Source organism: Rutidosis leptorrhynchoides, chromosome 9 (assembly GCF_046630445.1).
Source record: "Rutidosis leptorrhynchoides isolate AG116_Rl617_1_P2 chromosome 9, CSIRO_AGI_Rlap_v1, whole genome shotgun sequence".
Taxonomy (NCBI): domain Eukaryota; kingdom Viridiplantae; phylum Streptophyta; class Magnoliopsida; order Asterales; family Asteraceae; genus Rutidosis; species Rutidosis leptorrhynchoides.
Window position 1 is genome coordinate 327351199 of NC_092341.1, and position 13262 is coordinate 327364460.

At 31.3% G+C, this 13262-nt stretch overlaps 1 pseudogene; it reads left to right on the forward strand.

Annotated features, from left to right (window-relative positions):
* The first annotated feature begins 1815 nt into the window (after window positions 1–1815).
* Window positions 1816–3345, forward strand: LOC139869046 (pathogenesis-related thaumatin-like protein 3.5; annotated as a pseudogene).
* The last annotated feature ends 9917 nt before the right edge of the window (window positions 3346–13262 follow it).

The window sequence follows — 13262 nt, forward strand, 5'->3', positions numbered from 1 at the left end:
TATTTCAATTAATCAAGTCTTAACAAGTTTGATTGCTTAACATGTTGGAAATATTTAATCATGTAAATATCAATCTCAATTAATATATATAAACATGGAAAAGTTCGGGTCACTACAGTGTTGGCAAAGAAATTTGTTGTGAATGGTGTCAACATTTTTTTTCTTGTATGTCTTTTAATATATATGAAAAGAAAAGGAAATAAAATATAAATAAAATTATTTAATTAAAAATGATGTAAAGACCAAAACACCTTCGTGTGCCTTACACATGGGATGAGATAACGGAAAAATGGAAGGAAAGTAGACGAAGGACTTCGAGTGTAATTTTGTGAAAGTTTAGTGGCGATCCAAGAAAAAATAATAATTAAGTACGACGTGCGCAATTTAAGTACTAGTTCAAGGACGACATGCGTAATTCTTTCTTAAAACATTCATAAGTAATATATCGAAAATCTATAAATAAAAGTGGAAGAAAAAAGTTTCCAAAAATAAAAACATGACAATAATTTTAAACCGAATGAAATATCACATCTTAATAAAAAAATTGAAGTAAACAACCGACAACCATTCCTTGCTTTGATAAGCCGGATTTGTTTGGCTTTCAACCAGAATAATCAATTAATTAAATAAATACTACTCCGTATAAGGTATCTATATGGAAGTCTCAAGCACTACTGTATAATATTTTTCTCTAAAAGACCATTTATGGTACAAGAAATATTTTTACACTACTTTCTTGAACTTGGGTAAGTATTTTAAACCGGAAAAACCAACTACATGTTCATATGTACATGCAATATGTAACTATTATGTAACATCCCAAAAATTTGGAGGTAATATTTATTGTTAAAATACCTTATAATGTTATTAATTACTTTGTATTAACTTTTCAACTTTACTCTTTATTTTTTTATTTACTTTTTGTTTTATATACATATATTAAAGACATAAAATAATTTTATTTTATCTTAAACTATTTATGTAATTGAACAATTAATTTGTAACAACTCAAAAAATAATAGGTGACAATATATATGGAAACAGGAGTACTATATATATGATAACTAAAAGGTAATGGGTTTTGGAGTTCTTTCAAGTTCATTAGCCTTCTAGGGAAAAAATTTGGAAAATGGGTTTTGTCCCAACTTCCCTATTCTTTTGTTGTATTTTTTTTTTCATGTGTATTTTAATTTAGATGTGCATGTGTATTAGGCCTCCGTATTGTTTAGTTTTTTATCCGGTGTATAGTCTCGTGTTGTTCAGGAGCTCCTGTGGAGTTTTCCGCCTTGTATTCGTTCGTGCTTTTTAATAAAAGATTGATCTTTCAAAAAAAAAAAAAAGGTAATGCTAAGGTTTCAGGTGATGAATAGAAGAACAATCAAGCTAGTTGTAGAATTATTACTTCATTATTACTTGGATTACTTTAAAACCAAAATAATACGGAGTAGCATTAAGTGTAGAATGGAAATATGATTGCTTTTTTTTTTTTCTTTCCAAATAGTGTCTAAAATCTTTTGAAATCTATATATATTAGGTATCTTTAGATTGCCCTTTTTACAACCATCTTTATGCAACCTACACCACACTCCAGGATACTGAGTTAACTCACCTCATTCAACTCACCAATATTTTACATTTTCCCATCATTAACATACCCTTGATCATGAGTCATTTCTGATTGGATCTCATGCGATAAGTAAAGAAAGGAATACTTACTACAAAAGCCACCCTTTATCAAAGCAACCTCAATGCAAATTAATATATGAACAATTAAATCATTCCTTAACACAAAATAACTAATTAACAAACATTCAATAGTTTAACATGCTTATTACATTATTAACCAAAAGATTCACCTTATTAATCTATCTCGCGTCATTGTTCTTGGCCCGTTCTTCGGCTGCTGTATTCACCATAACAAACAACTGCCCGTTTACAATATGGCCCGCTACGCTTTCAGGTGCAGGAACAACCCCACTTCCAACCACAGGGTTCCAGTTGGATTCGGGTCAAAGTGCTCAGATTCCAACCACTCCAAAATGGTCCGGGAGAGTATGGGCTAGAACGGGCTGCACGTTTGATCAAACTGGCGTTGGTAAATGTGAAACTGCAGATTGTGGTGGCAAGATTGAGTGTGGTGGCATGGGTGCAACCCCGCCAGCGTCCCTCTTTGAGATAACGATTGGTGGCTACGATAATTTGGATTATTACGACGTTAGTTTTGTCGACGGTTATAATCTACCTATCATCGCTGTACCTCGTTCCACAGCTAGTAGTTGTAATGCTACTGGTTGTGCTACTGATATTAATATGGGTGAGTCCGGAATCTTAAAATCTTGACTTTTTTTTAACTTTAGGCCATCGAACGGGGCCTAAAATTTCGAAGGACTCAAAATTTTTAAAAACCATTTTTATATATACTTGTTTTGTTGTCGGTAAAAAATATGGCAAAAAGAACTTACATGCAGTTTTTTTTTCTTTCGACACAAATTAGCCTAAGTCAGAAGTCATTTTGATCTGGAGATCTCGAGAACAATGATAACTCGTTTTGCTAATCATATTGATAAGTTTTTAGTAGTATTATATTTTTATATGCATTAGAAAATTTAACGTTATAAGGGCTCATTTTTATATCTCGAACAGAAACTTACATATTAATGAGACGGCACTGATAAATTTAATGGATTTTTGATACTTGCAGGCTGCCCGAAAGAGCTTCAAGTGATTGGCAACGACGGCAGTGGGGCTGCAGGCGGGGTTATTGCTTGCAATAGTGCTTGTGGCGCATTCGGGATAGATCAATATTGTTGTAGCGGGCAATATGCAAATCCAAACACGTGTCAACCATCGTACTATTCTAGCATCTTTAAACGGGCTTGCCCACGAGCTTACAGCTACGCATTTGATGATGGTACAAGCACGTTTACTTGCAATGCTTATGAATACGCGATTCTCTTTTGCCCTAATGCCAACAATAACGGGTAACTTTTCACTATCACGTGTATTTTCTCATTGTTCTTGTACCACAGGTGCTAGAGGTTGCAAAATGGGCGGGTCGGGTGAATTGTGTATTTCATAAAGGGTGAATGAATAATGTTTTCACACTATAAAAAATGTAGTTAGGGTAATTTGGACCCATTTAACGTGCAATTTTTTGCGTTTGATTTGCATTGCAGGATAGAGCAACCCGGTGAGCCTGGGCCGTTAATAGCTCCACGTATGAATACTGGCAAGATAAGAGGTTCTACGCGAACAAATACATCATCAAGCAGCAGTTTACGAGTTTCTGTATCAATGTGTCTTATTGTAGTTTCGTTTCTATTAATATACTTGGTACATAGGTAAATATGTGCAACCTTATTTAGTCAGTTTCTTCTCTATTTAACCCAAAACTCATACAGATCAAGAGAACATATTTAGAGTATAGTTAGTTAATTAGCTATATATGTATGAATCAACTCTATCATTCGCTTTGAATTAGATTCAATAATGGTTAAAGTCCAAATTGCCCTTAGGTAATTAGATATATGTATGAATCAACTCTATCATTCTCTTTGAATTAGATTCAATAATGGTTAAAGCCCGAATTGCCCTTAAACTTTCATTAATTACCTTCAATATATCCGAACTAGGAAGAGGTCGGTTGACCCACTCCGTTGGCCAAAAATTTGGGCTTAAAAAACAACTTTTCTTAAAAAAAGAAATCACTAAATGACAAAATAACTTACGTCAGCACGATGTCAACTAAATTTACTGTAGCGACCGACCATGGTTTGGCTATTATAAGTATTGTAATCGTAATGTAATTGTAATTAACGACCGACCATGGTTTGGCTATTATAAGTATTGTAATTGTAATGATGCTAGAAGTTGATGCTAAGATATAGTGCTACCTCCCTTTTTCTATTAGAAACTGCTTTTTATCATGTTACAAATTGAATCACATTTATATCATGTTTCAATCTTGTGCATGATTTTCATGTCAATAACACATCACATGCAATACTAATTATCAAAGAAAACATGTCGACAAATTTCAATAATATACATTAGTTCATTATTTAATCCGAACAAACATATATGAATGTACGAGCCTCACCGATATTCTCTTTTATACTTCTCGTTGAATTCTTTTTTTTTTTCTTTTCTTTTTTTTCTTCCAAAAACGTATTCCGTTTCATAAAAGTTCTAGTTATTTTCGAAAAAAAAAAGATATCTAATCCTGCTCGCACATTCAATTCAAGATCATTGTAATTAACAAGAAAACTAATTGTAATTACACCGTATCAAACCAACCAAAAATAAACAATGTATTAAGGAGCAAAACAATTGATCATGAGCATCATATCTTAGAAACATCAATTTAAACTGGGAGATTTTCAACGGGTGCTGGATGATTGGAACTATTTGAAGCCGTGGATTGAAGGCGAGCAATTGGGATAGCTTGAGTTTGTGGTTCGTCTTGATCGAGTGCGTCTTCATCATCAGAATCGGCCGTGGCTAAATTAACACACGAACAACTCTCGAGAGATGCAAAGAATGCTGATGCAACATTGTTGCCTACGCGACTTGCTAGACCGGGCTTTTCATTAGAAGAATCGGTGGTTGAATTCTCCTCCATCATTTTAAGATTACTCCGATCGTATTCGATTGGAGTTAGAGATGGATTCGAGATTGATTCTAATTTTTACAAAACGTAATGTTAGTAGTTTTGGTTTTGGAGGGAAAGAAATATAAATCATCATTTGTGGTTTATGTAAACTAATGATTAATAACCGTTAAGAAGTGTTTATTGATTGAAATGTTGTTCTTTGGTTTATGGTTTTGTTTTTTATCTAGAAATTTTCATAAGTATACAATCTATCCATCATTACGTGTGTTCTTACAAAAATTTATAATGGATAATTTTTTTTTTATAAGGATGAAAAGGAATGTAATTTAAAATATGTAAGTGTAATTAACCCCTCAATATACTATAAAATTCACGTCGTTTCACACCCAATTCAACCAAAAAATGGGTCAAAACGACATTGACCCAAACTTGAACCCAAAAACTTCAAAATCACCCCTCCACTATAACAAGCTTACAAAAACTACCCTGAACTCCAGGGGGTAATACATAAATTCTCTGAGTTAAAATAAAAACTTCACCCAAACACTTCGACAGTCCATATCTTCCTCCTCGCCCCAATTTCCCCGACCATACCGTTAAACACGAAATATTTTTATGAACAAAACGAAACTAACTACATTCAAAACGGACATTTTTTAAAAAAAAGCTAAACACAACGAGAGCCCGTATCATCCCGCTCGCCGCGAGTTAAATTTTTTCGACAGCAACGTCAGACTCGAAATAATTTTATGAACAAAACGAAAATAAGCACGTTCGAAACGGACACTTTTTAAACAACGCTAAACACGACAGCCCGTATCTTCCTGCTCGCCGCGAGTTAAATTTTTTCGACAGCACCATTAGACTCGAAATAATTTTATCAACAAAACGAAACTAACTACGTTCGAACCGGACAATTTTTAAAAAACACTAAAGATGACGACACCTACAACGGCGCTTACCAAATGAGTCGTTTTCTCTTCTGTAATAAAGATACGTTAAATATGAATATGCAGGCCGAAAGCCCCCCACAGCATCGCGCGAGCCGGATTCGGACTAGTTAAAAATAAGATACAAGTATTTTTTATTTGGATAATAAAAAGTGGAAATAAATATAAGCAAAATAAATATTTTTACAATCATATCTAGGGATGGCAATGGATCTAAAAAATCCGAGATTCGCGGATACCCGCGCCTGTGATGGGCGGATAAAATAAAAAATCTTTATCCGCAGGTGGGCGATGGATGTAATTTTGTACCCGCTGACGGGTCGCTGGTGGGTGATGGATGTAATAGATCTGCTGTGGGTAAAATCCGATCCGAAAATCCGTAATGCCCGTTTGAATAATCCACGGATATATCCGTTCTAAATGGGTGAAAATTTCCACCTTGAATTAATGGACAATAGGTAATAATTTACTCCGTATAAGTTTCTACATTCTTCATATCATTTTGGGATCGAAATTTTTAGTAACTAGAGCATCTCACAATTACACATGTAACATCCTGTTTTCCAGTTACGCGTTATTTTGGGCGTCATTCGAATTACGAGGCATGTAAGCGTATATTTGGATTCCAAATAATGTTTGAGTTGATGTTTCAAAACCTTACCATTAGAAAGGAAATCTCATTACGTTTCCAACGATATTTGATTCATCGAAAATGGAGTTACGGTTTGAAAGTTACGACCAAAACAAGTTCGGAAAACTGATCCAGTTGATTTGGACGCCGTCCAAAAGGCCTGACGGGCCAGCAGCTGTATTTTACTCAAATTAAAAGGGGTACTTTGGTCTTTTCACTTGTGGACTGATTGGTGGCATTAAGATCAGTTTTAGATCCACTTTTGGATCATTTTCACATTCACAACTCTCTCATCACATCTTAGAGAGTGAGGGGAGAGTTCTAGAGAGAGGAACCTCAAATGGTGATGAAGGTGGTGATTTTTGCCCAAATTGGAGTGGTTCTTGGTGTAGTGACCCGAACTTTTCCATATTTACTTATATTAAATGAAATTATTATTTACATGATTAAATGTTTCCAACAATGTAAGCAATCAAACTTGTTAAGACTTGATTAATTAAAATAGGTTTTATATAGACAATTGACCACCCAAGTTGACCGGTGATTCACGAACGTTAAAACTTGTAAAAACTATATGATGATATATATATATATATATATATATATATAGTTAACATGATATTATGATAAGTAAGTATCTCATTAGGTATTTTAACAATGAGTTATATAAATAAAATTGAGTTTATTGAATTAAGAAACTCGAAACGATATATATAACGATTATCGTTATAACAACGTTTTACTAAATACATATGAATCATATTAAGATATTGATACACTATGTTTAATCATGATAAATGATAAGTAAACATGTCATTAAGTGTATTAACAATGAACTACATATGTAAAAACAAGACTACTAACTTAATGATTTCGAAACGAGACATATATGTAACGATTATCGTTGTAACAACATTTAACTGTATATATATAATACTAAGATATATTAATATATCATAATATTATGATAATGTAATAATTTAACATCTCTTTAGATATAATAAACAATGGGTTAAAAACATTTAACAAGATCGTTAACCTAAAGGTTTCAAAACAACATTTACATGTAACGACTAACGATGACTTAACGACTCAGTTAAACTGTATATACATGTAGTGTTTTAATATGTATTCATACACTTTTGAAAGACTTCAAGACACTTATCAAAATACTTCTACTTAACAAAAATGCTTACAATTACATCCTCGTTCAGTTTCATCAACAATTCTACTCGTATGCACCCTTATTCGTACTCGTACAATACACAGCTTTTAGATGTATGTACTATTAGTATATACACTCCAATGATTAGCTCTTAGCAGCCCATGTGAGTCACCTAACACATGTGGGAACCATTATTTGGCAACTAGCATGAAATATCTCAAAAAATTACAAAAATATGAGTAATCATTCATGACTTATTTACATGTAAACAAAATTACACATCCTTTATATCTAATTCATATACCAACGACCAAAAACACCTACAAACACTTTCATTCTTCAATTTTATTCATCTAATTGATCTCTCTCAAGTTCTATCTTCAAGTTCTAGGTGTTCTTCATAAATTCTATAAGTTCTAGTTTCATAAAATCAAGAATACTTCCAAGTTTGCTAGCTTACTTCCAACCTCATAAAGTGATCATCCAACCTCAAGAAATCTTTCTTATTTATAGTAAGATATCTTTATAATACAAGGTAATACTCATATTCAAACTTTGGTTCAATTTCTATAACTATAACAATCTTATTTCGAGTGATGATCTTACTTGAACTTGTTTTCGTGTCATGATTCTGCTTCAAGAACTTTCAAGCCGTCCAAGGATCCTTTGAAGCTAGATCCATTTGTCTCTTTTCTAGTAGGTTTATCCACAAAACTTGAGGTAGTAATGATGTTCATAACATCATTCGATTCATACATATAAAGCTATCTTATTCGAAGGTTTAAACTTGAAATCACTATAACATAGTTTGGTTAATTCTAAACTTGTTCGCAAACAAAAGTTAATCCTTCTAACTTGACTTTTAAAATCAACTAAACACATTTCCTATATCTATATTATATGCTAATTTAATGATTTAAAACCTGGAAATACGAAGAACACCGTAAAACATGACATACGCCGTCATAGTAACACCGCGGGCTGTTTTGGGTTTGATAATTAAAAACTATGATAAACTTTGATTTAAAAGTTTCTCTTCTGGGAAAATGATTTTTCTTATGAACATGAAACTATATCCAAAAGTCATGGTTAAACTCAAAGTGGAAGTATGTTTTTCAAAATGGTCATCAAGACGTCGTTCTTTCGACTGAAATGACTACCTCTTACAAAAATGACTTGTAACATATATTTTCTGACTATAAACCTATACTTTTTCTGTTTAGATTCATAAAATAGAGTTCAATATGAAACCATAGCAATTGATTCACTCAAAACGGATTTAAAACGAAGAAGTTATGGGTAAAATAAGATTGGATATTTTTTTGATTGTTGTAGCTACGGGAAATATTATAACAATTCTATACAAATCATATCCTAGCTAACTTATATTGTATTATACATGTATTCTAATATATTATGTAATCTTGGGATACCATAGACACGTATGCAAATATTTTGACATATCATATCGACCCATGTATATATATTATTTGGAACAACCATAGACACTCTATATGCAGTAATGTTGGAGTTAGCTATACAGGGTTGAGGTTGATTCCAAAAATATACTCCCTCCGTCCCAGATTAATTATCCCTAGACAAAAAATACACAGTTTAAAAAATGTCATTATCACACTGTACTTTCTGTGTAATTTTTTCTAACTTTACAGTTTTACCCTCAATCAATTAATTAGAAAACCCTCTATCTTTTGTAATTTAATTAATTCATTAGGGACAATATTGTAAACTTCGTTAAATTTACTTTCTATTTTTGGAAGTGGACAATTAATTTGGGACAGCCCGAAAAGGAATACTGGACAATTAATCTGGGACGGAGGGAGTATATACTTTGAGTTGTGATCTAGCCTGAGACGTGTATACATGATAATGCTAAAAACGAACATATATTTCATAGCATTATCCCTCAAGAAAGACAAGATTTTAGTTGCAATTGTTCTATTTACAAGTGATATTCGTTTAAATAATAAAAGGTGAAGACAAAAGACAGATTCGACGAATTGAAGACGCAAACGACCAAAAAGCTCAAAAGTACAAAATACAATCAAAGAGGTTCCAATTATTGATAAGAAACGTCTCGAAATTACAAGAGTACAAGATTCAAAACGCAAAGTACAAGATATTAAATTGTACGCAAGGACGTTCGAAAATCCGGAACCGGGACATGAGTCAACTCTCAACGCTCGACGCAACGGACCAAAAGTTACAAATTAATTATGAATATAAATATAATATATAATTAATTATATAAATTATACATTTATATTATATTTATATTATTAAAATCCGTCGGCAAGTAAAGATCCAAATTGGAGTGAGCTGGAAATTCAAACTCCGCGACTCACGGATTTTGAAGGGGAAATTGACCGCGACTCGCGGAGCACTCAAATCCAAATCTGCCTATAAAAGGCAACGCATTTTGATCGTTTTAAATATCCATCCTAATTCTATCTATCTCTCAAAAACGTATATATATATATATATATATATATATATATATATATATATATATATTTATATATATATATATATATATTTACATTTTAATTTTAATTTTGATTTTAAATTTCAATAATAAGGGTGTATTAGCGAATGTTGTAAGGGTGTAAGTCGAAATTCTGTCCGTGTAACGCTACGCTATTTTTAATCATTGTAAGTTATGTTCAACCTTTTTACATTAATGTCTCGTAGCTAAGTTATTATTATGCTTATTTAGTCCGAAGTAATCATGATGTTGGGCTAAAAATATTTAAATTTGGGTAATTGGGCTTTGTACCATAATTGGGGTTTGGACAAAAGAACGACACTTGTAGAAATTAGACTATGAGCTATTAATGGGCTTTATATTTGTTTAACTAAATGATAGTTTATTAATTTTAATATAAAGATTTACAATTGGACGTCCCTATAAATAACCATATACACTTGATCGGACACGATGGGCGGGATATTTATATGTATGAATAATCGTTCATTTAACCGGACACGGGAATGGATTAATAGTCTATGGAATTATTAAAACAGGGGTGAAATTATGTACAAGGACACTTGGCATAATTGATAACAAAGTATTAAAACCTTGGGTTACACGCAGTCGATAACCTGGTGTAATTATTAAACAAAGTATTAAAACCTTGTTACAGTTTAAGTCCCCAATTAGTTGGAATATTTGACTTCGGGTATAAGGATAATTTGACGAGGACACTCGCACTTTATATTTATGACTGATGGACTGTTATGGACAAAAACCAGACGGACATATTAAATAATCCAGGACAAAGGACAATTAACCCATGGGCATAAAACTAAAAATCAACACGTCAAACATCATGATTACGGAAGTTTAAATAAGCATAATTCTTTTATTTCATATTTAATTTCCTTTATTTTATATTTAATTGCACTTTTAATTATCGCACTTTTATTTATTGTCATTGTATTTAATTGCACTTTTAATTAACGCACTTTTTAATTATTGTAGTTTATTTCATCGCACTTTTATTTATCGCAATTTCATTATCGTTATTTACTTTACGCTTTAAATTAAGTTATATTTATTTTTAATATTTTACATTAGGTTTTAACTGCGACTAAGTTTTAAAATCGACAAACCGGTCATTAAACTGTAAAAACCCCTCTTTATAATAATAATATTACTTATATATATTTGTATTTTTATAAAATAAAACTAATATAGCGTTAAACTTTGTTTAAAGATTTTCCCTGTGGAACGAACCGGACTTACTAAAAACTACACTACTGTACGATTAGGTACACTGCCTATAAGTGTTGTAGCAAGGTTTAAGTATATCCATTCTATAAATAAATAAATATCTTGTGTAAAATTGTATCGTATTTAATAGTTTTTTTCGTTGTAAAAATAAAGCTATTTCATATACACCTCGCATAACATCAAGTAATTTTTGGCGCCGCTACCGGGGAACGCCGAAGCGAAACGCCACACACATAAAAAAAAAAAATTTATTAAGTTTTAATTAGTTTTTGTAAAATATATACTTTTTAAATATTAAAAAAATATAAAAAATTAAAAACCGGAAAAAAATATGTATATAAATTTATTTTAAAGATTTTTATTTATAAAATTATAAAGTATTTTTATTTCTATTTTAGTTTTTAAATATAAGTTTTATTTATTTAATATAAATATTTTATATAATTATTAAAATAGAAAAATAAAAAAATATATATATTATATATATATATATATATATATATATATATATATATATATATATATATATAAATATTAAAAACGAAACCTGTCAAACGAAACCACCTAATCTGAAATTTCATACCCCGCGACTCGTGGAGTTTGTTGCCAGGTGTACCGCAACTCGCGGAGCCACCCTGGCACGAGCAGAACCCTAATCTTGCATTAATTACGGAGTTTTAATTATTATTATTAATTAATTAGTATTTAGGGTTAATTAATTTATTATTTAATTTAAGTTTTAATTAATTTGTAATAATTAATTTTAATTAGTTTTATTTATATATATAAAAGTAATAGTTTTATAAAATAAATAATATAAAAATAATATTTTTATAAAAAATTGTACTTTTTACAACTTTTAGTATATTTTTTATATTTTGTCCCTTTTTATTTGTTTTTAGCGTAATTTTTGTAATTTTTCGTTCGTATTTAGTTTTAAGATATAGTTTTTGCCATAGTTATTTTTATTTCTAGATTTTTAGGCTTTGCCGTAAAATTCCTTAAGAGCTTTCTCTTTAGACTAAGATTTAGGTGCTTTAGAATTTTGCGACGCCTATCTAAGTTTTAGTATTTTTTTTTAAGTTATTGCCATTTGGGATATAGTTTTACTTGTAAGCTTTAATATTTTTAGACGCAACTTTTAATTCTTAGTTTTTAGTTCTTTTTTTAAGTTTCAACGCGCTACTTTCTTATTTTTATTTTTCGACGCCTTTTACCTATGTATCAATTATCACTCCAATTAGTAATCTCAATTTGCAATTTTAATTTTAAGTTAGTGATAATAACAAGGTTGGGTTAGTCGAGTGTTTTAAAGTTTTATAAGTCGTTCTTTTTCTTTCTTATTTCTCCAATTTTAATATCGACGCGCTCTTTTTCTTTCTTATTTCTAGCCATTCTAGTTTTTAGGACTTAGAATTTTCTCTATTTCTTATCTAAAACTTCTTAAAATTACGAAAATTTATTTTAAGTGGTTAAATTGATAGACATCAAAATTTTCTGGTTCGTAGTAATAGTTGGATTTGTACGTGGACCGGGTTATTGGAGCCAAACAGTACTCAATTATATTGAGACCAAACGAATCCTACCTCTCTGCTACATCTTTTGGCTATTCGAAACGTGGGCAAAATCAGAAAAGTCTATTAATTGGATAACTTATATAATTTTTCTTTCCTTTTAAAAACTAATAGGATATTCAGTGAATGCACCGAGCAAGACGTTCACCACCTTTTGTACGTTCACCACCTGTAACCAGATCAATACATCTAGCTAATATTGTCGCCGTTGATTTTTCTTTAGAATCGTCATCCAGTTGACCAAGTACTCCAATTCAAATTTCCGATAATCCATTTTTTGAACCCGACCTCATAATTGAGAATTCGGAGAATATTCAGGGACGATTCATAGATCCTGAACCATTAATCTTTCCTCCGGAACCACCAATCATTCAAACAGAGATTGTTGAGGAACGAACCATTAAATCAGAATCCTCTAGTGATTCAGATTCAACAAATTCAATCATGGAAAATCTGGAACCTTTAAGTATGGAAGACCGAATGAGAGCTAAACGCACTGGCCAATGTCACGCAATTACTCATCCTGACATTAATGCTCCAGATTATGAAATCAAAGGACAAATTCTACATATGGTGACT